A 21087-nucleotide genomic window follows, 5' to 3' on the forward strand; every position below is an offset into this window, starting at 1 on the left:
CTATCCACAGTGCAATACTTGAAAGGTACAAAATGTGCAATATTTCTTTGGCTTTACAAACATTAGACTAAAATGCTTCTGAGATGAAAGTCATAATGACCAGTGTACATCTACCACCTTCAATTGAAAATACACATCAGTGAACTCCAGTTACCACAGTGCATTTTCAAAATAAGAGTTTCTCTCATTTAGCTGAATCATTTGAATTTAACAGATAAATCGCAGATACATTTTTCAAATTATACACATTTTATTCCTAACTCTATACAAAAAAAAAATCTTCAGTAGATTCTGCATTTCCCTTTTATTTTCCTCCTTACTAATCTACTTGTCCAGCTAGTACACTTTATAAAATTGCTCACAATGAATAGAGCTATGGGTTTCATTCTCTATATAAAGTAAATGCACATGTATATATATTCATAAGGTGTATATGCAAATACATAAACAGGCATGCAAAAACTAACCAGCCATACAATTTTCAATACTAAAAGAATACACTATTTGCAAAATCATTGCAACATTTAACATATTTGAACTTTTAAATTTAAATTTGGTAATGATAGTGTTTCATTTTGGGATGGTAATATCTTTATTTGTAATGTTCAGTGATTTATATCTGAAATTGATTTTTCTATAGAACTACAAGCGTAGAATTCTCATAAGCTATTGATTATCTTCTAAGAAGAAATGACAAATCAATTTCACCTTGCCAGTGTTCTTCCTAACAAATGTCAGAGTGTTTTTGTGCTAGCCTGAAATTTCCACCAGAAGAAAAAAAAAAAAAACAGGATGGGGAAAAGGAGAGGTCTGGAGAAGAAGGTAATATCTCACCTTTATATTTAAATCTTTATCTCTAGTTATCAATCTTTATAATTAAACAAAAGTAATGCGACTGTTGCTTTAAATTAAACAAACCAATTGGATGTCTTTGAACCTGATGATGAGAACTGATAGTGGATATTTCAGACATCTTTTTCCAGTTCTTAAGAAAGGTGAGCTATTAATCATTTATTCCTCAGTTTCTATACTAGTGTTTTTGGAACTGGAGCTTATAGTATCTGCATGTCCTATTTAAGAAAAGGAATATCGAATTTCTAATACAAAATTCTGTACAGAGCTTAGAAGTGGCTCATGCTGTGAAGGGCCCTGTAGTTTACAGTTCATTAATTTCTAGAAATCTTTTCTTATGTATAAAAAAATTGATGAAAAATCTGAACACATTATTAAATACTCTCTCTTCAAAAAAAGAAAGCACTTTGAGGTATTAAGGTGTTGCGATTTACAAAACAAAGTTAATTATAATTTTTTTTCAGAAAGAATATATTGATTCACCATCTTAAAATACTATTATTCCCCGCAATTTTAGCTATAAAAATATTTCAAGTATAATCATTTTTTTTACTCAGAAAGATAGGGAAAATTAGTTGATAGTCACATAATTTCACCATTTTAAATCTCTATTTGTATTCCAATATATTATACAGGTTACAAATTTTTATTATTTTTTATATAAAAATCTATTAAATGCTATACTCATGTTCTTCAAACTCTAAACACGTTAATGAAAATTTAACGTTGCAGTTAATGGTGTTCAAGATGGTGTCTTAGTAATGGGGGCTCAAATATTCACCCATATGCACATTTCCCATTGAAAATCACATATTAAATTATGTAAATCAATTACATAGGTTTTATTTTTTAATCTTTATCAGATAAGATTTAAGCCTATTTGAGAGCTTTAGACAATTAGAAGAAACAATGTTTCTCATCGTTGTAATAGACATGTAAATGATAATGTTTTGAAGTAAACACATTACTTACAAATTTTTACTTCAGCTAATATATGTGGAATAATTGAAATTCATAAATAGTAATGATTTTAAAAAATTGCTCACTATGAATAGAGCTATGGATTTCATTCTCTATATAAAGTGAATGCACATGTATATATATTCATAAGGTGTATATGCAAATACATAAACAGACATACAAAAAATAACCAGATTGTGCTTCTGTGATCACCTGTTCATTACTTAAATACAAAGGAATAGCTAGCCAATAAAATATCTAAATTACTTCTATTATTTTGTGCGTTTGTTTTAAACAGAAAGTTAATAAAAGCTATAGAACTCTTCTGTCAAATAAGATAACCATTAGCCACTTGTGGTTATTTAAGTTTAAATATCAATTAATTAAATGAAGTCAAATTAAAAATTCAGTTCTTGAGCTCTACCAGCTACATTACATAGTCACATGTAGCTGATGGCTAACATATTTGGTAGCATATAGAACATTTCCATCATTAAATAATTTATTATTGTGTAGTGCTATTACAGAGGTTTCACAGAATTATCTTAGAAGTCATCTCCAAATCATCTGTTGGTGATCTCCTGCTAATGATTTGAAGATACCCCAGATACCACCAGCCCAATGTTTTACTTTTCTTTTTTGGCTTTATCTTTTTTTGGTATATGCTGCTGGTTTTGTTTATTTTAAAAATCATTTTGCTGTTTTAAAAGAGGTCAGTGCTCAATGAAGTTGTACATTAACAAAGTTAAACATTTTTAGAACTGAAGTCTTCCTTTTTACTCAGATATTTCATTACAAAGTATTTTAAACATACAGAAACATTGAAATAATAACATGGTGAAAGCCCATATAAATCCTATCAATGTTTGAATACTCCTCCAGTAATTAAGAAAACCGCAGACAGAAAATCATTAAAGATGTTAAATATTTGGACAATACTATCAATCAAATCCAATCATTGATATATATTTAACACACCTAACAACACAAGAATACACATTACTTGAAGTGTGCAAAGTATGTTTACCAAGGTAAAACACAAATTTTGGTCCATAAGACACCCACAATAAATTTCAGAGGGTTATAAATATACCAAATATGTTCTCTTATTATAATTACATTAAATTATAATCAACAAAAAGCATACACCTAGAAAATTATCAAATATTTGAAAATTAAGCATGATACTTCTAAGAACCCAGAAGTCAAAGAACTTGAAAGATATTTCAAACCGAATATTAATAAACCCACAACATATTAACATGTGTGGGATGAAGACAGTGCAGTGCTTAGATGGAAATTTATAGCTTTAAATGTCCACATTAGAAATAAGAACTATATAACATCATTTTTCTAAGCCTCAAAATTAATACACTAGGAAAATAAAAGAGCATATTAAAGCTACAGAAAGTGAAAAGAAGGGAGTGATAAGAGAAAAAAAGCAGTCATATAGAACAAGGACAAATATTTCAGAAAGTTAAAGTCAAAAGTTTGGTCTTTAAAAATATTAATAAAATTGATAGACTATACCCCGAGCAATACTAATTCAGAAAACGCAGGAAAAAGAAAAATTAATATTACATTGCCTAACAACATAAACTTTAAAAATTAAGTGGAAACTATTATAAAATAATTTGCCTTACCAAAACAGAAAGAAGAAATAAAAATCCAAACAGCATTATTTACAATTAGAAAATAATTTTTGATTAAAAATCTTTTCCCCAAATAAATCTTGAGGCATGAATGATTTCACTGGAAAAACTCTATCAAACTTCCGTTGCGGAGCACAGGCTCCGGACGCGCAGGCTCCGGACGCGCAGGCTCAGCGGCCATGGCTCACGGGCTCAGCCGCTCCACGGCATGTGGGATCTTCCCAGACCGGGGCACGAACCCGTGTCCCCTGCATCGGCAGGCGGACTCTCAACCACTGCGCCACCAGGGAAGCCCCAAACTCTTTAATAATAAATAACACCACTGTAATATATACACATACTTTCAGAAAACAGAAGAAGTGGTTCTTAACAGTTTACCACAGGAAAGAAGTGTTATCAAATACAAAAATGGGATACTGACATTACAAGAAACACACACACGCTCACACACAGAGGCACACACAAACACACAAATATCTTTCACGAACATAGACTCAAAAAGTCATAATAAATATTGGTTAAATCAAATCCAGCAATATATAAAAAGGTTGATATGCCCATGATCAATTGGAGTTTATCTTAATAGACCTTTTAACAAGTAAATCAATTTAGTAAGCACATAAACATTTTTCACCGGGGAAGCCATGCCCAGATCTTTCAGGAACATGAATCCATTGTTTATTCTTCAGCCCACAAGCTGTTGAGGTGAAGTCCTGTTAGCAGCAGTTGAATTTCACCCTTATTCCAGCTTTGTGATAACTATTTTACATCACAACATCAAGTCAGGTAGAGGAGAGCAAGAAGGTGAGTATTCTTGAACTCTTAGTTTCATTTATGTCTTCAGAGGTAATTGTTTCCTACTGGTTCAGTTCTGCATTGTTCTTATATCATTCCTGAAAGCTTAGCAAGAACCCACTCCTCAGTCCTTCCAAAAGTTTTGTAGTCATTTATCGATTTCCTTTTTGGTGATACTACATTTGGGTGATTTTGTATTTCCTTAACAAAACTGTCTGATAGACTCATGTTGGTACTAGTTGAAAGCCGGATAATTCATACTTGCTTACAAGCAATACAAATGAGTTAATATGTTTTGACAGTTTTTTGTTGGGATTATTATTTTAATGATTTCATATTTATTTTCTGGATGTTTGCCATGTTATAATGCATTTATGCCATAAGAACGTTAACATTTTGTGGAAATTTCTAGGAATGTTAGAATATTTTGAAAGATTTTATTATTTTTATTTCAGTATATCTAGATTTAAAATTTGCAAGACATTTAACACTACTGTTATTACAGTCTTGTGATCTTTGTATTCAAGATTTTCAAGGTTGCTCAAGTTTCCCATCCTCCATCTAATGCATGGGTTTGCTTGCTTAAAATCTGAAAGGGAAGGTGGTGGTGACATAATGAGAAAGGAATTTCATTGAATATAAATATAAAATATAAATAATTATATATAAATATAATTTCTATACTTCTCATTTGAAGTATAGATGACTTCTCATCACAGTCTGTTTTTGTGCCACTGGCATGCCCTATTCATATTACCTAAGTGTCATTGTCTTTTTTTACATTCTTCCTGAGACCACTTAACTTTTCTGCCTCCTACATTTTTGCTTCTGGTCTGCTGACATATTTTTATTCATGTGATGTTAGGTCTCTATAGTTAACCTAAAACCTTAAATATAAGCCTAAAAAGAAATTTTCTGCTTTAAAAATTAAAATTTAAATAATGACCTCTTATTTAACCTGATCAATCTTGGTTTACATTTATGATTCAAGCATATTTATTTAGGGTGATTAATTATGTTTTCAACATTGCTGTGGGTTTTAATGATAAGTTTTTTCACGTCCCTACTTATAATACTTCACATAATCTAGAACTTACCCACCTCTCCAAACTCTTCTTTTATATGCATTTGTTCATACACATAGTTCCATTTATTCATTCAGGCCTATTTTATTTTTTCCAAAACATTAAGATCATTGTTGACAATCTATTTTCAAATATTTGGCATTCTGTGCCTGCATTACACACACTTCATATCTTATCATCCTAATTAGGCTCATCCTTTAGGTCTTATCTTATATGTGAGTGCCACAGACAGGCCTTCTTCACTTACTAATTATAATTTGATCACTGCATATTTCTCTTTTATAACACTCTGTGTATTTTGTCTCAACTAATAATTGCATATTTATTCTTCATTAATTTATTTTCTCTAGTACTTTGTAAATTTTAGACTGGCAAAAAAAAAAAAAAAGCAAACATAACTATATATAGTTATGTATATAACACCCAGAGGAGTTCCTGTAATATGCAAGTATTCAGTAAAGAAATGAAAGTTTACACTGTAACAAAAATGACCACCCAGATAATGTGACCCTCAGGACTTCACCCACAAAAAGTTATGCATTTAAAATTAATTCATAATAGTCTGATTATATGTCAATTATTGAAAATGACTTCATAGGAATAATGAAAATATTAAAAATTCTCTTAAGCTTTATATGTTTTTAAAGCTTTGTGTGAGAAGATAACAGGAGGGAAGACAATGCCATAATCATATATTTATGCCATTGTCCAAAATTCTATATTTGTGATTATTACTGCTTTTATTTTGATATAGTGGAAGTGTTATTACTCTTTATTTAACATTGTGCTGCATGATGTCTATGAAATTGTGAGACTTAAGAAATAAGCTGAATCATTCAAACTAGTTTTACATTTTTTCATTAGTAAAGTTAATGATTTTCTACTGACATTGTCATTGTTTAAAACAACTTTATGATTTATTATGAGACACTTTCATGTAAGAACATTCACTACTTTTTAGTTATATTTTTAGGCAATTAATTCAAAAGAAGATATTAAATATTCTCATTGAACAATGGATCAATTCTAGACAAGATTATGATTGTAGCAGATGACTTTTATGTTGTTTTCTTTCTTTCTTCACTCCTTATGCACAGGCCCAGTTTATTCATTATTTAATTAACATAAATTGATGCATATTATATGTCAAAATAGTTACAAGTTCTGGGGTAGAGCACTGCATATTGAAGACTTATTCTTGTTTTCATGATGATCACATTCTAGCAGAGACAGACAGACAATACACAAGTGAGTAAAATGCAGAAAATGTTAGGTGGTGACAAGTACCATGGAAAAAAACTCATCTGAAAAAGGTAATACATAATATTGATGGTTAAGAAACAGTGTCCTTTTAAATTCTGTGACTGGGGAGGGAAGGTCCTGTAGAGAATATTAAAACCCAGCAAAGACTGAAGGAAGTGAGAGATCAGCCATGCAGATACATACGGGAAATGTGTTCCAGACTAAGGGTTCACCAAGTTCAACACTTTTTATAGGGTATGCCTGCTCCATTCAAGGTAAAACAGAGTGTACTGTGTCTGGAATTGAGTGAACAAGGGAAGAAAGTATTAGGAAATGAGACCAGAATGGTAAACATGGGCTAAATTATGTAGGGCCTAATATGGTTTTGTTTACTACTCTCAGTAAAATGTAAAGCCATTGCAAGAAATTAAGCAATAAGTTACATTATATAATTAAGTTTTCTAAAAAGACCCTTCTGGCCACCCTGTTCATATATGGCTAATAGTTAAATCAAGATGAGGACACAAGGGCTAAAACTGATTATTGGACTTAGCAACATGGAGATCTTTTGTGATTTTTAGAGTTGCAATTTCAATGGTATTATTGTGAAATCTGAATGAGAGAAGATTTAGAGATGAAATTAATAAGAGGAATTGATTATGACAAGTATAGATGACTCTGTTGAGTCCCAAAATTTTTTCAGTTTCCCAGGTTATTCCACTCCAGTGCCCATCCACATATACTATTCTTGCTTTGGACTTTGGCCATCCTAAGGTCATTTCTCTAAGGACATGTTTTTTACTGGATTATATGTTTAAGAAATAAATTCTAAAAATTTCATACCCACTAAGCGTTAAATCTTTTCAAATTTATTTTTCAGAAGTTCCATATGATTTTTAAAGGAAACACTTAAATATAACACTGTGACACAAAATAATAACCCAGATTTTCATTTTTTTTCAAGTATTTCACAAAGTGGTGAGGTGATAACTTAGGGAGCTCCCTGTACTGATGCATTTGTTGTAGTTATTTGCATATTTCATATGCATCAATATGCATATAAAGCTTGACTTTCCAGTTTAAACTGCTGGAAAACACACACAAGTATATACTACATATGCACATACCAAGTATAATATACTATAGTCAAAGGTCACTAAATTTAAGGCAGGATATCTAGAATTTAGTCCCTATTTCACCACCCCCTATATGTGTGTCCTTGGATATGTCCCCCAATATACTTTTGATATCAAAAATGAAAGTGTCACAACTACCACAGATGATTACTGTGGACATAAAGTAAGAGAATATTAATGAAAACAATTGGTAAATTATAGCATATTTATAGATATACATATATATTCCAATTAATAATTTTATAACAAATATGTTAATGTGGATGCTTACCTAAATCATTTATCACCTAATGGTGCATTTTTATAAAACTGAGGCAAAATTCTTAGAGTTTTCTCACCTTGTTAAGCATCATAATGCATATCATTGTGTGGTATCTTTTACACAGTTTGCAAAATTCTTATTTTCCTTGTTATCATATAATTATTTTAAATGTATAATATTCTTTCAAACATTTCCTATGTTAGGAAATAATTTCTACAAGAATTCATACTATTTCCACATGGTCAAATGGTGACATCTGGGGGCTGGAGGAAGGGGCTTGTGATCAAATGCTTAATGGGTATAAGATTTTCTTTTGAGATGATAAAACTGTTTTGGGATTAGGTAGAAATGGTAGTTACACACCATTTTGAGTGTATTAAGTGTCACTGAATTGTTCTTGTTAAAATTTAGGAATGTGAAAATTTAGCTCAATTTAAAAGACTAAAAACAAATTAAGAATATAATTTATAGTTTTGTCTTAAATCTAAGGGAATATCCCCTTCCACAATCAATCATTAGATAACAAACCATATGGTCATCTTATAAAACTTTATAAAATGATAGTTTATCTCGATTTGGACAATAAAATATATGGCTACCGTATTTAAAGTCCATAAAATAGTTAGGTACTAAGCTATATTCTTAAAATATTTCTACTTCTTTATACAAGGAAAAGTTCAATATTTTCAGAACACTTGAAGGACCCCTAATTTATATAAATATTTAGCATGAAGCTGACATTTTATATTGTCATAATTAGAATTCTACAGATCTTCTAAATATTACCTCCAATGTTATGTGAAATCTTCTAATTTCTCTGCTTTCATCTGATTTTTATATTGAATTTAAACAGAATTTGTACAGTAAAAGTAACTAATAATCCTTTCTTTGTGAATGATAGTAATATGTTTCCCTTATTAATTCATATAATATTTTTAAATTTTGGCAGTGTTGACAATTATTTCTTATTTGGTTGGGTAATTACAATAACTGCAAATAGTTGAATCTCAGTAGCTTAGTTTTACATGTGAGCTTCTTTTTGCTCCTTGATACACACCTCAGAGGCTATTAGTACATTATTGCTACTTTATAAAATATTCTGTACTAAAATTCAGTAGATTCTTTTTTATAATTTTAGTATTTTAAAGCTCTGTGACATCATTAGATATACATTGTATAATGGATGTTTACATCTTTCAAAAAAACATTTTACTTTTTAATTGGCCTATTATTAATAAAGTGGGGAATTTTACAATATCAATGGCCTGATTATTCAACAATTAATAGCTTTGGAAAATAAAAGAAGAGGGATTATTAGAAAATAAAAATGATTATATATATATATCATTTAATTTTAATATGTAGACTTCTTTCTGGTATCCTAATTCAGACATACAATTTTTTATATAATAAGAGCTGTGATTATGAACTGGATGTTGATGATATTAACAAATTATTTTAGTAATTTCGTGTATGATAACGGCACAGAGTGTATGTTTAAACAAAAGCTCTTTTGGCTTAGTCACATAGCCCACTCAGGGAACTGTGACTTTCTTCCTTTCCCCAGGCAAGCTGTATCTCATCCTTCCCAGTTACTCATTACTCAATAAATAATATCAACAAGGAATTAACAATGGTTGGATTTGCATACAGTCTTTGTTCAGAGTTTCCCTTGTCTTGGATAAAGTAGATTTAGGTCAACACTGAGTAATTCCATGAGTAAAGGTTATACAATGTATACAAACATGGACAAAATCTTCTCGCATCTGAAACTAGAATAAAGATCTTAGAACCTTCTTTTAATCCATTTTTTCCAGTTTACCTCCACCCCAATCCTTGCTATCCTTGCTATAGCTTATCCAGACAGTTAAAAACAATGCTTAAAGGAAAAAAAGTCTACAAAATTAGAATTTTAGCCTCAAACACATTAAAGATATCCCTGATGAGATTTCTGATATTCTTTTACTAGCTGGTCTATTTTTCATAAAATTTTACCTACTATTATTTGCAAATTTCTACAGATGTTGATAGAAGCACTTAACTGTATGTTACTTTCCCAAAGCTAAATTTATTTCTTCCTCCTTCTATTATTAGTCTCTGGATATAATATATCAGTTTGAATTTTAAGTGAATTATTTAAAATATATGTTTTTCTGGAGGATCATTTTCTCTAGACTTATATTCTTATTTGACTATACATTTGGACAATAAATAATTTTGTTACCCTATAGAGCTGTTGAATAAGTATGAATATAATGATTAACATACCACATATTATTTACTATTAATGTCATTGTTTTATTTCTTCTTGGAGAAAAAACTAAGCAAAAATATTCTTTGCCATATACTCTATTTTTCCTAACTTTAAACCTTAGAGATCACTGCTTTGTAAATTCTAAGTTCCATCTTATCTGGGATATAACTATAACCAAGCTACAAAGACAATATTTCCTTTGATGTATGTTTCCAAAGTCACCCACCTACATTAAATGGAGTCAACATGTTGTTCCTTAATCTGACTGTTCCAAATAATTTTACCAGAGAAAATAGAAGTTCCAGGCACAGTGACCAAGAAGATGTAGCAGTAAATAAAACAATGGTAGTGATGATTTTGCATTATCTAATGATAGATAAGACCATAGGATTCCCCAACATTGACCTCATTATCCTGAGCCTTCAGCCCTCCCAGCCATATCTTTTAAAGTTAACATGCTTGTTAAAAAAATATTTTTTAATGAAGATATACACCCTCTCCAAGATTTTCAATAAGATTAATGTCTTATTAAATTTGAAATAGTTGCATTTAGCTTTATCAGCTTACTAGGTTAACTACCAAACATGTTCAATTTTCTAGAAGTGACTGACATTAAGGTCTCCTTCCTGGACTTACCTTGTCCTCTTCATTGTGTTCAAACCTCTAGATAATAAATTGTCCTTCGGATCCACATATTCAGCCTAATTCCCAAGATCCGTAAGGCCCTCTTATGTATCAGGGCCTGTGTTGATTAAGCCTCTACAAGTTCTGTGTCCATTGAATACTTGTGGCATTGAAGCAATTTAAGTATAATGTATTTGCCTATTAGAATTATGTCCCCCAGAAAATGTGTTGTCCTTCATACCTATAAAATTGTCTGAACAGAATGTCATTCTGATTCACAGCAACACATGCATCAGATGTCATCTACCAGTCGGAGTAAATCCAGTCAAGCTTAGAGGGAAAATTTATCTCCAGGCTGAATAAGAACCAATATTATAAAAATAATAAAAATGTAACCTAAGTGAAAATTTCTACACTGCTATATTCAAGCGGAATATCGCTGGACACAGATTGATGTCTTTCCTTCAGATCATCAAAGTATACTTGTTGGGTAAATTTCATAACTTGAATCCATTCAATTCTTCTAAAAGGATAACAAATCAGGGGTGTCTTTGAGAACTGGCCATGAATTGGCATCAAAACTGAGAGAAACAACTCTGAATATTCTCTTATTCTTATATGAGCTCTTTGAAGAGAGTGATGGTATATTTCTCAGCATCATTCTCCATTTATGGGCTTCCGTACTTTCTGTGACAACTTCCCCTAATTTTCTATTTTTTACCTATCATTATACAGACTTGGCGTTCTGAATGAGAGTCTCTGATTAAGCCATCTGTACTGGCTATCCACAGGGCAAGTTTCAGGAATAGACCTACCAGAGTTTTCTTTTTGGTTTTGCCTCTGGAAGGAGTAGTATTAGGAAATTAAAATATAATGTGATTGCCTTTACCACTAGGAAGTTGGGTGCACGTATCATCAATTCTAATTTAAGCTCTGAAGAAAGGTCACTCTTCAGCTTACTCTTGTTTTATTCTGAGAAATTAAAATAGTGTCCTGAGAAAAAGTCTTCTTCTGCTGGTTAATAAGTGCAGTCCCTCTCCTGGTGTAATTGTATCTGTCAAGGTAATGGCAAACATTTTATGATGTAGGAGACAGAGAAAATTTTATCATCCCATGATTCCCCCAACACAGGCCCCCACTCCCACCAACACTTATGACACCTTTTCAAAGAATTTGCTATTCACTCACATTCAGATGAAGTACACATTCACCCAGATGAGGCAGCCAGCCCTTCATTCTCTTACCATCTCCTATTCTAGTTACTATGGCTGTGTAGCAAATTACTTCAAAGTTTACCTCAAGATTGTGAGCAAATTTCAGCATAAAACCATTATCTATTATGCACCTGAATAACACTGGTTAAGAATTCAGAAAGGCCATAATGGAGATCATTTATCACTGCTCCATTAAATCTGAGGCCTGAGAGGGAAGACTCCAAGACTGGAGGCTGAAATAATCTGAAGGCTCTCTAAGTCACATGTTTGAAGGAAGATTCTGGCTGACAGTGGGAAGGACCTTGTTAACTTACCACCTGGGCCTATACATGTAGATTCCCCAAGTTGTCTTCCTCATAGGATGGTGGTTGGGTTCCCAGGACAAATATCTTTAGAGTGAGGAAGGTAGAATCTATGTACTTTTTACGATTTGTCCTCAAAAGCCACAGAGTATCCCTTTGGCCATACTCCAAGGGTCTAAACCAGGTTGGTCACCAACCACCAGGGCTGAAGACAAGTAGTGGTCAACGGCCTGTTAGGAGCCAGGCCACACAGCAGGAGAGGAGCAGCAAGTGGGTGAGCAAGCGAAGTTTCATCTGCTCTTCCCCATCGCTGCCATTACCACCTGAACCATTCCCCCCATCGCTCCCGTTACCGCCTGAACCATCCGCCCCATCGCTAGCATTACCACCTGAAACACCTGTCCCCAGTCCGTGGAAAAATTGTCTTCCACAAAACCGGTCCCTGGTGCCAAAAAAGATGGGGACTGCTGTGCTAAGCAATCCACAAGGTCAACCTCAGATTCAGCTGAGGGGGATATAGACCCCACCTCTCAATGAAAGGAGTGTCAGTAACAGCAAAAGTAGAACTTATAAGGGGTTGTGGGGGAAGGATGGAGTGGGAGTTTGGGCTTAGCAGATCCAAACTAGTATATATAGGATAGATAAACAACAGGGTCCTACTGTGTAGCACAGGGAACTATATTCAATATCTTGTGATAAACCATAATGGAAAAGAATATGAAAAACAATAAATAAATAAATAAATATATATCTATATCTGAATCACCTTGCTGTACAGCAGAAACTAACACAACATTGTAATCAACTAACTTCAATAAAATATTTAAAATTTTTTTTAATGTAAAACATGTAAGATGGGAGAGAGAAGAGAGAGGACACTAGAGAATTGTGGAAATCAGTGAAAGTCTAAAACATGGGTAATTGAAATTCAAGAATGTGAGGAGAGAGAATACAGAAAGCCAATATTTAAAATGATAATGAACACACGTTTCCAAAATCTGCTGAAAGATACTAGAAGGGAAAGGCATAACTGTTTTGGTAGTCTTTACTCCAGCATCAAGGGTACCTGAGGAGTCAATTCTTGATTAAATCTACCTTAAAACATCACCTCAGGGAACTATTAGGAATTTGATTGTATTGGCTCAATGATAAATGAGAATCCAGCCCAGGGCTATGTACTGAATTAGCATCTGTATCTCAATGTCAATGTTGTTTATCAAGTAATGAATAACTGGATATGGTTAGATGCAGCTGCACTAGAAAATGGACATTATTATGTATCCCTTGAGAATTTTGCACCTAGCTAGTAACATAGCCTTGAGGGAATAATGTGAGCTGCTAAGGAAAATCACTGAAAGGAAACCATGGCTTCTTTGAGCAGACCTCTTCCTCAAGTTATGTTAATCTCTCATAATTACACACATCTAGACTGTAGGATATCTGGACCTTCGGAAATAGTGACTATAGGTCTTAGACTTTATCTATTCTATGTTGGTTACCTCACCCTCAGAGAATATTGATACTCTTAGCTTTTAGCTAAGTACACTTGATATGGAGAGAAGCCTATTTACTCTCATGAATCTGCCCATCCAAACCTATGACCACTGCTCCTTAAAAAGCAGAATGGGCATTGCAGGTAGGTTGTAAATAAAGGGGGGCATAGAAAGTAGAAAATGGCTCTGAGATATTATTTTTTGGTGTTGCCAATCTCTTAAGTGGTAATACATCCACTGACATGGAAGGCAAAGTAAACAAAATCAAACAAAGAGAATGTTGAGACATATTTGAAACTGTGACAAGAAGAATAACATTCCTCCCCCACAAGATGCCTTTTCTATAGTTTCCTATATCTGTGGATATGTTACCTTGTATGGCAAAAGCATCTGCAGATTAAGTTAAGAACCTTGAGATTTTCCTGAATTATCTGAGTGGAAATAATGTCATCACAAGGGTTTTTATTAGAGGAAGGTGGGGGGATAAGAATCAGAGAAAGAAATATGATGATATAAGAAGCTGTCAATTGGAGTGAAGTGGCCATGAGCTAAGGAATGCAGGCAGCTTCCAGTGCTAGAAAAAGGAAGTAAATAGATTCTCCCCTAGATCTTCCTGAAGGAATACAGTAAGTCCCCTACATACGAATGAGTTCCATTCCGAGAGCACGTTTGTAAGTTCGTAAGTCCAGCAAAGTTAGCCTAGGTATCCAACTAAAATAATTGGCTAAATAGTACTGTACTGTAATAGGTTTATAATACTTTTCACACAAATAATACATAAAAAACAAATGCAAAAAATAAAGAAAACATTTATAATCTTACAGTACAGTACCTTGAAAAATACAGTAGTACAGTACAACAACTGGCATACAGGGATTGGCATCGAGTGAGCAGGAGAGAAGAGTTACTGACTGGAGGAGGGAGAGGAGGTGGGAGATAGTAGAGCTGAAGGATCGTCAGCAACAGGAGACAGAGGGCAAGCTATCTTTTTGCATGGCTCCACTTTCTCAATTATTTTCACTTTTGTTTCCATCATCACTACTTGGCGCTTCTTAGCAGTATCAGCTATATCACCGCTGCTTTTATGCCTGCTTCCAGACTTCCTGGGCTTGAAATAAAGATACTGTATTACTGTACTCTATACAGTACAGTAAAGTACACAAAAGCACAATGACTTGTACAGGATGCACACACGTGACAAGTACACCAGACATGTGAACTAACTTATGTGGTTGGACATATGAACGCATGTTCACATCTTTGCAAGTTCACAACTTGAACGTTCGTATGTAGGGGACTTACTGTATAGCTCTACTGATATCTTGAATTTGGCCAAATAAGCCCCATTTTGCTTTTCTGACTTCAAAACTGTAAGATAATAAGCATATTTTTAAGACACTAAGTTTTGGTAATTTGTTACAATAGTAACGCAGTTGTGGCTACCAATTACATAAGATGGAATGTGCAGTGATGAGTAATGAGGCAAGACAAATGATATGCCTCTGATTTAACCAGTGGTAGAAGCTATGGTATCAGTAGCCATCACCCCATGCATGGACCTTTATTCAACTCTCCTTTTAAGAGAGCAAGGGACCATACTAGAACCTGGGCCAACCTGCTATTTACTATGAAAACATGGTCTTTAAGGGTATTAATGATGTTTCAGTCATTTAAAAGGAGAATGGTTGCTGCAAAAATAACGATAATGGAAATAAGAATGCTAAATTGAGGGGCAATATATATTTAATCAATAATGAAATAATTAAAAAGGAGGAGATTGATGTGATTGCTACAAAAAGCTAGTGGCACATTATTGCCATCTGGATGGAGAAAAACCAACCCCTGGCAGGCAACACAGCAGCTAAAAGAACCTGCCAAATATGTTCCCTTTATCTCATCTCAGATACGTTTAAATTCAAGCACATTAAAGGAGAAACACACACACACACACACACACACACACACACACACACACACACACCACACCAAGATATCAGAACAGGGTACTGAAGAAACTTAATCTTTCAATGTGGTAGTAATAGAGGATAAATTATATGATTTGAGGATCAATATAATTTCATTAAATCTCCAACAAGGGCTCCAAGATTGTACACTATAATTAAAGTTAAACAGGCTGGGTAGAGAAGAAAACTTTTTGTGGGAATAGATATTGATACACCATATACTGGAAGACAAGGGGATATGATCAGATGGTTAGAACTGAAACCTGGAATGTAAATTCATACTATGGCAGCCATTACCAATGTTATGGTGAAAATATAGATTATCCTGTACCATGGTGTGGTAACGTCACCAGTACCAGAAGACATAATTGGAATGAATGAGACCATAAATGCAATAAATCATCATTGAATACTTATAGTTGGATATTGGGCAAGTCTAAACTTTGTTTTATTATTGTGCTAAATAAAAACTTTTTGGAATTTTTGAAAGCAGAAATTTTGTATTCAAAGAAGAATAGCAGAAGTAGGCATACTAGATTCAAAATATCTCCACTTACAAGAGTTCCCACTGCCCTCTATGAAAACTAGATAGTTCCTGAAAAGTAAATGCTCACTCTTATGACTTGAATTACATAGTTTCTCTAATAGCATCTGCTGCCTGCTATGATGACAAGCTAAATTGTAAAATTGACTGTTAGGATGTTGTAGAGTTGGCTAAGGTTTCCTTTTATGTTCTATCTCAATTTTGAAGAAAGCCAAGCACATATTCCTTTTAATTTTTTTCCTTTCTTTTCTTGCTTTGTCCTGTCTGTCCCCCTCTCTCTCTTTCTTTCTTTCTTTCATTACTTTTTTACTTTATCTCTCGATTGATTGATTGATTTTTGGTGGAAACATCGGAGGAGATTATTCACTGCTCATCTCATAGGGTGTCTGAATTTTCCAGTATACTGTTAATGACCTGATGAAATGAGGTATAGACTTGATTGCCATCAAAAGTAAGTTTATTCACTACATTGATTATAATATAACATTACCTTTTTCAGAAAAGATAGCCAAGAAATTTTGGGAAATAGAATAAAGTATATGACTAATTGTTATAACATATGTACAATATGCAGTGGGATACATGACTAATGGTTAATTATACCGTCTAAAATACAGGACAAGATCAATTTGTTAAATTATTAGGAATAGCTTGAGCATGGGTCACAGAAGACATTCCATAAACAGTACAGTGTACAAACTCTTTTACTTCATTCTTCTAACAATAAAGTGCTACAACACTCTAGGAGACTTTTTGGATTTTGGTAGACACATATATATCACATGAGGATCTTATTAACATCTATACAAAAGTTACCAGAAAGAAATCTGAATCTGTGAAAGTTTCAGAGCAAAAAAGGGTTTTTGAGAGACTTGCAGACAATTGCAGTGCAAGCAACACAATTAGGGATATATTATATTAATATACAAATATGTCATTAATGATGATTTTAGCGGGACATATTTTATCCATGAGGTGGTTGTAGCTTGCCTTTTGGAACCAATAGAACCTCAGAGAACTTCATTATCTTGCTGGCGGAATGGTCTAAAACTTATGTTTATTAAACAAAGCAAGATAGTTTTACAATGGAAGCTTCCAAATCTCATTTCCATATTTAAATTGGTAATTTACCACCATTTGACTACAGAAGATGAAGAATAAGACTTTGAATAGGCAGAATTAAGGAAGTATATGTGGCTTTACAGGAAAACTTAAATCTTGTCCCCAGGAGGTGATATTTGAATATTTAAGAGCATGTGACATGACCAAAGAATTCTTTCTTATGGCCAAGCAAATGAACCCTCCTTAGTTGGATAAATTAAAACAACACTCCAAAGGGAATCCAATCACAGAAATTACTGTGCAGAATATGTGAGGGGAATTAAATTTGATCATGTAGCTTCTTCCAACCCCAGGAAAGAAAAAAAAAAACTGTTGCTTATTCAGTTGGGGTTTAGAATTCAAAGGTGGATTTCCTACTGATCCTTGGAGGTCGCTATTTGGATATATGAAATGAGAAGGCACAGTGGTTCTTGGGCTATATGTTTGTGGGCTTGGCCACAACTAAAGATGCTGATGCAGTAAAATGCTGTTCAGAAATAATAAAGAAATGATGTAAAGATGAATCAGGAAATAGTTAACAGTAGCCTGAAGTGGCTGCAAATGGATCCTGAGAAAATACAGCTCTACATCAGGTGCTGCTTATCCTCTGATCAAAATAACACCTAACAAAAGAAGTAAGCGTTTAGAACAAAGTACTGTGCCTCAAAGCAATTCATGGGGTTATGTCTTTATATTAATATAGTCATTCCACTGGAGGCAATTGGACAAAAAACAAAACTGTTGTACAGATCTAGGAGATGCCTTATTACCCCCAAGTATCAGTTAAATTGAGAGTTGGATGAGGAAATAAAACACCTGTTAACAGAAATTTAGCTGAAGAGTAGTAGATTATATTCTGCAAAAAAATGGTCTCTGTCTCTCTTTCTTTTTCTATTTTCTGTGCTTCCATTTGGACACTTTCAATTGACTTATCTTACAATTCACTCTGTCTCTCTATTTTTTGCTGTATATAGTCTACTATTAAATTCATTTTAGAATTCTGGATTTTGTATGTTCTAGAACATCTAGATTTTTAAAAATTCACTTTATAGATTCCTGTTAAATTCTCTATGCATTTTTCCATTTTTCATATTTTTATATATTCTAGAACATATTAATCAGAATTATTCTAGGTCCTTGTTAGGTAACCTCAATACTTGAATCATCTGTGGGTATAATTCTATTTTTTTTGTCTTTCATTTCCAGTCAAATTGTCCATGTTGTTTCTGTATCTTTTCAGATACTGTTATCTTCCTTTGGAAATTATTAACATTTCCTTCTTTTAGGAAAGTAGAGTGGTTACTAGTCTCATTAATTATGGGCTGTCTTGAATTGAGTCTGGATTGCAATCCTTATAAATCTAGGTTTACCTTTGATTTGTCTTTGGGTTTCCAGGGTTTTCAACTATAATCCTCATATTTTGTGGACCATTGCTCTAGTGGTTTTTTTAACTCTAGTATATGCCTAATGAAGCTTTCAAAAATATCCTGTTTGCTTGTCAGTGACATTTTGCTAATGATTTTAGTCATGATTTCAAGCAACTTTAGGCTTTAGCAAATGTATTAAGAGAAAAGTAGTTATGTCTTTGAAATCCCCATCTTCACCAGAAATTCTTGTGGCATCTTTGTCCAGTCACAGTACTACTCTCTGGGCTATGATCTGGATCTTCAACCTCCTGCTTTAATCAGAATTAGGAAATTCTCTTAGAGTAGAAGCAGCTATAGCACCCAGGTCACTATTCCAAGATTTCTCCTGCTCTATGCCTTTGCACCTCTCATTTTGATCTGCACTGTTAGCTTTCTGTCTCCTTCAAACAGGTAAAATGTGTATTTTGTTGGCTTTTCTAGTTATTTTAGGTAGAAGCACTGATTGGCTTTCAGAAACTTTATTTCACGAAACTGGGAAATATTTCAAAGCGTAGTTTATTAGACTTTTTTCATGTAGAGGAAATTAGAAGTCATTAGAATCTCTTGTTAGAGCTCAATAGCATACTTATGTATAAAATAAATATGTAACAACATAAACTGTATAGGTTATAGATACACATGTTAAATTGGAAAAAAAATAGGAAAAAAGTGGACACAGAAATCTTATTTTCCCATTAAATCATTCTTGTAAAAAAATGTGTCTTTCACTGAGTCTAAAAGCATCCACATACTGAAAGTATATGTTTAAATTTTTGACCAACCTGGCTGCCCGGCCAAGCATTAGATGGTTATTAATGACGCAATGCATGGTGCATAATAAAAGTAAACAACTGAGGTGGGCTTTTTTGTGCATGTACTTTGGTTTTTGTTTTTTAGTTTTTTTCTGTAGTTTTTTTTTCTGATGAAAATATGTAACAGCAAAGTGTTTAGATTTAAAAAAAAACCTGAGTAGCTGCTATTCAAAGAATGGCAATAAATTTTTTTATCTTATGTGATTGTAAATATAGATTTCCCTAATAATAATATATATTATACACATTATTTCAATTAGAAAACATTATTCACAGGAATATTTTACCTGAAAGTCTTATTAAATATAAAGGTTTATATTCTAATTATCTTAATTCTAGCATTTGATTCTTAATAAGAGATAATGATATATTCTTATTTTTTCTTATTTATTTCAAATATCATTGTCTCTAATGCATTTTATTTTTAGTTTCTCACTGTGTAAAACATAAGAACAATATTGAAATACATTCTAAATTATTTTTTCTAAGGTAGCCATATTGTATTATTATTACTTATTATCATTAATATTATAGTTATTCCTTTTTGACCACCAAGAAAGGAGGCAAATCAAACAATGAGTAATTAAAATACCTTCCCACTTGATCCAATCTAATCAACCACTAGACCAAATGTCCAGCTTTTCTTGGAAGTAAATCATATTAGATTAGAATTGAAACACATTGCTGTGTTGTAATACCCTGGTCCTTAATTAAATTCACAGCATCTTCCTTGCAACAGGAAAAGTTTAATCCATGTGTTCTGACTGAAAGTGGGGCATACAAAAGTCCCAGTGTGGGCTATTATCTGATCCATTATGATGGCAGGTTTTTTGTTAAAAGTTGATTTGTAGGCTAATTTGGAAATTCTTAAGTGAATTATTTCAGCATGTTATCAAAAAGTGGCCTTGGGCTATTCCAAATTATGATAGCATAATTATTATCATAGGGAGATAAATTTTGTTTGCCTGAATTCTGTTCCTGGCTATCTTTGTGGGTACTTATTCAGATTAGCGTCATCTCTGTGTTAGCAAATAGCACATGTGGCTATTTTACGTGTCACTAAAAAGGCAAAATAATACTTATTAAATGGTCAGGTTATTTAATCTATAGACATTCATATAACAGAGACCAGAGAAATCATAATACAGTAATACACTTTAAATTTCTTGATTTAAATAAATGCCCTTAAGGGCTTTCATCATTTTAATTAATTACCAAAAATTGTTCCATTAGTAAATATATGTATAGGAAAGTCAATTACATATTACATCTTAGTATTTCATTCTAGACTTGTAGAACTTACTCATGGTTTTTGTCTGTTTGTTTTAGTAATATAGGCCACTTCAGCAGATACTGTAATATATATATATATATATATAAATTATGTAT

General features: G+C 32.8%; 1 pseudogene; it reads left to right on the forward strand.

The window, feature by feature from the left end:
- LOC132508710 (flotillin-1-like) overlaps positions 1–21087 on the forward strand; it is a 130347-nt pseudogene that overhangs the window by 101749 nt on the left and 7511 nt on the right.

Source organism: Lagenorhynchus albirostris, chromosome 18 (genome assembly GCF_949774975.1).
Source record: "Lagenorhynchus albirostris chromosome 18, mLagAlb1.1, whole genome shotgun sequence".
Classification (NCBI taxonomy): Eukaryota; Metazoa; Chordata; class Mammalia; order Artiodactyla; family Delphinidae; genus Lagenorhynchus; species Lagenorhynchus albirostris.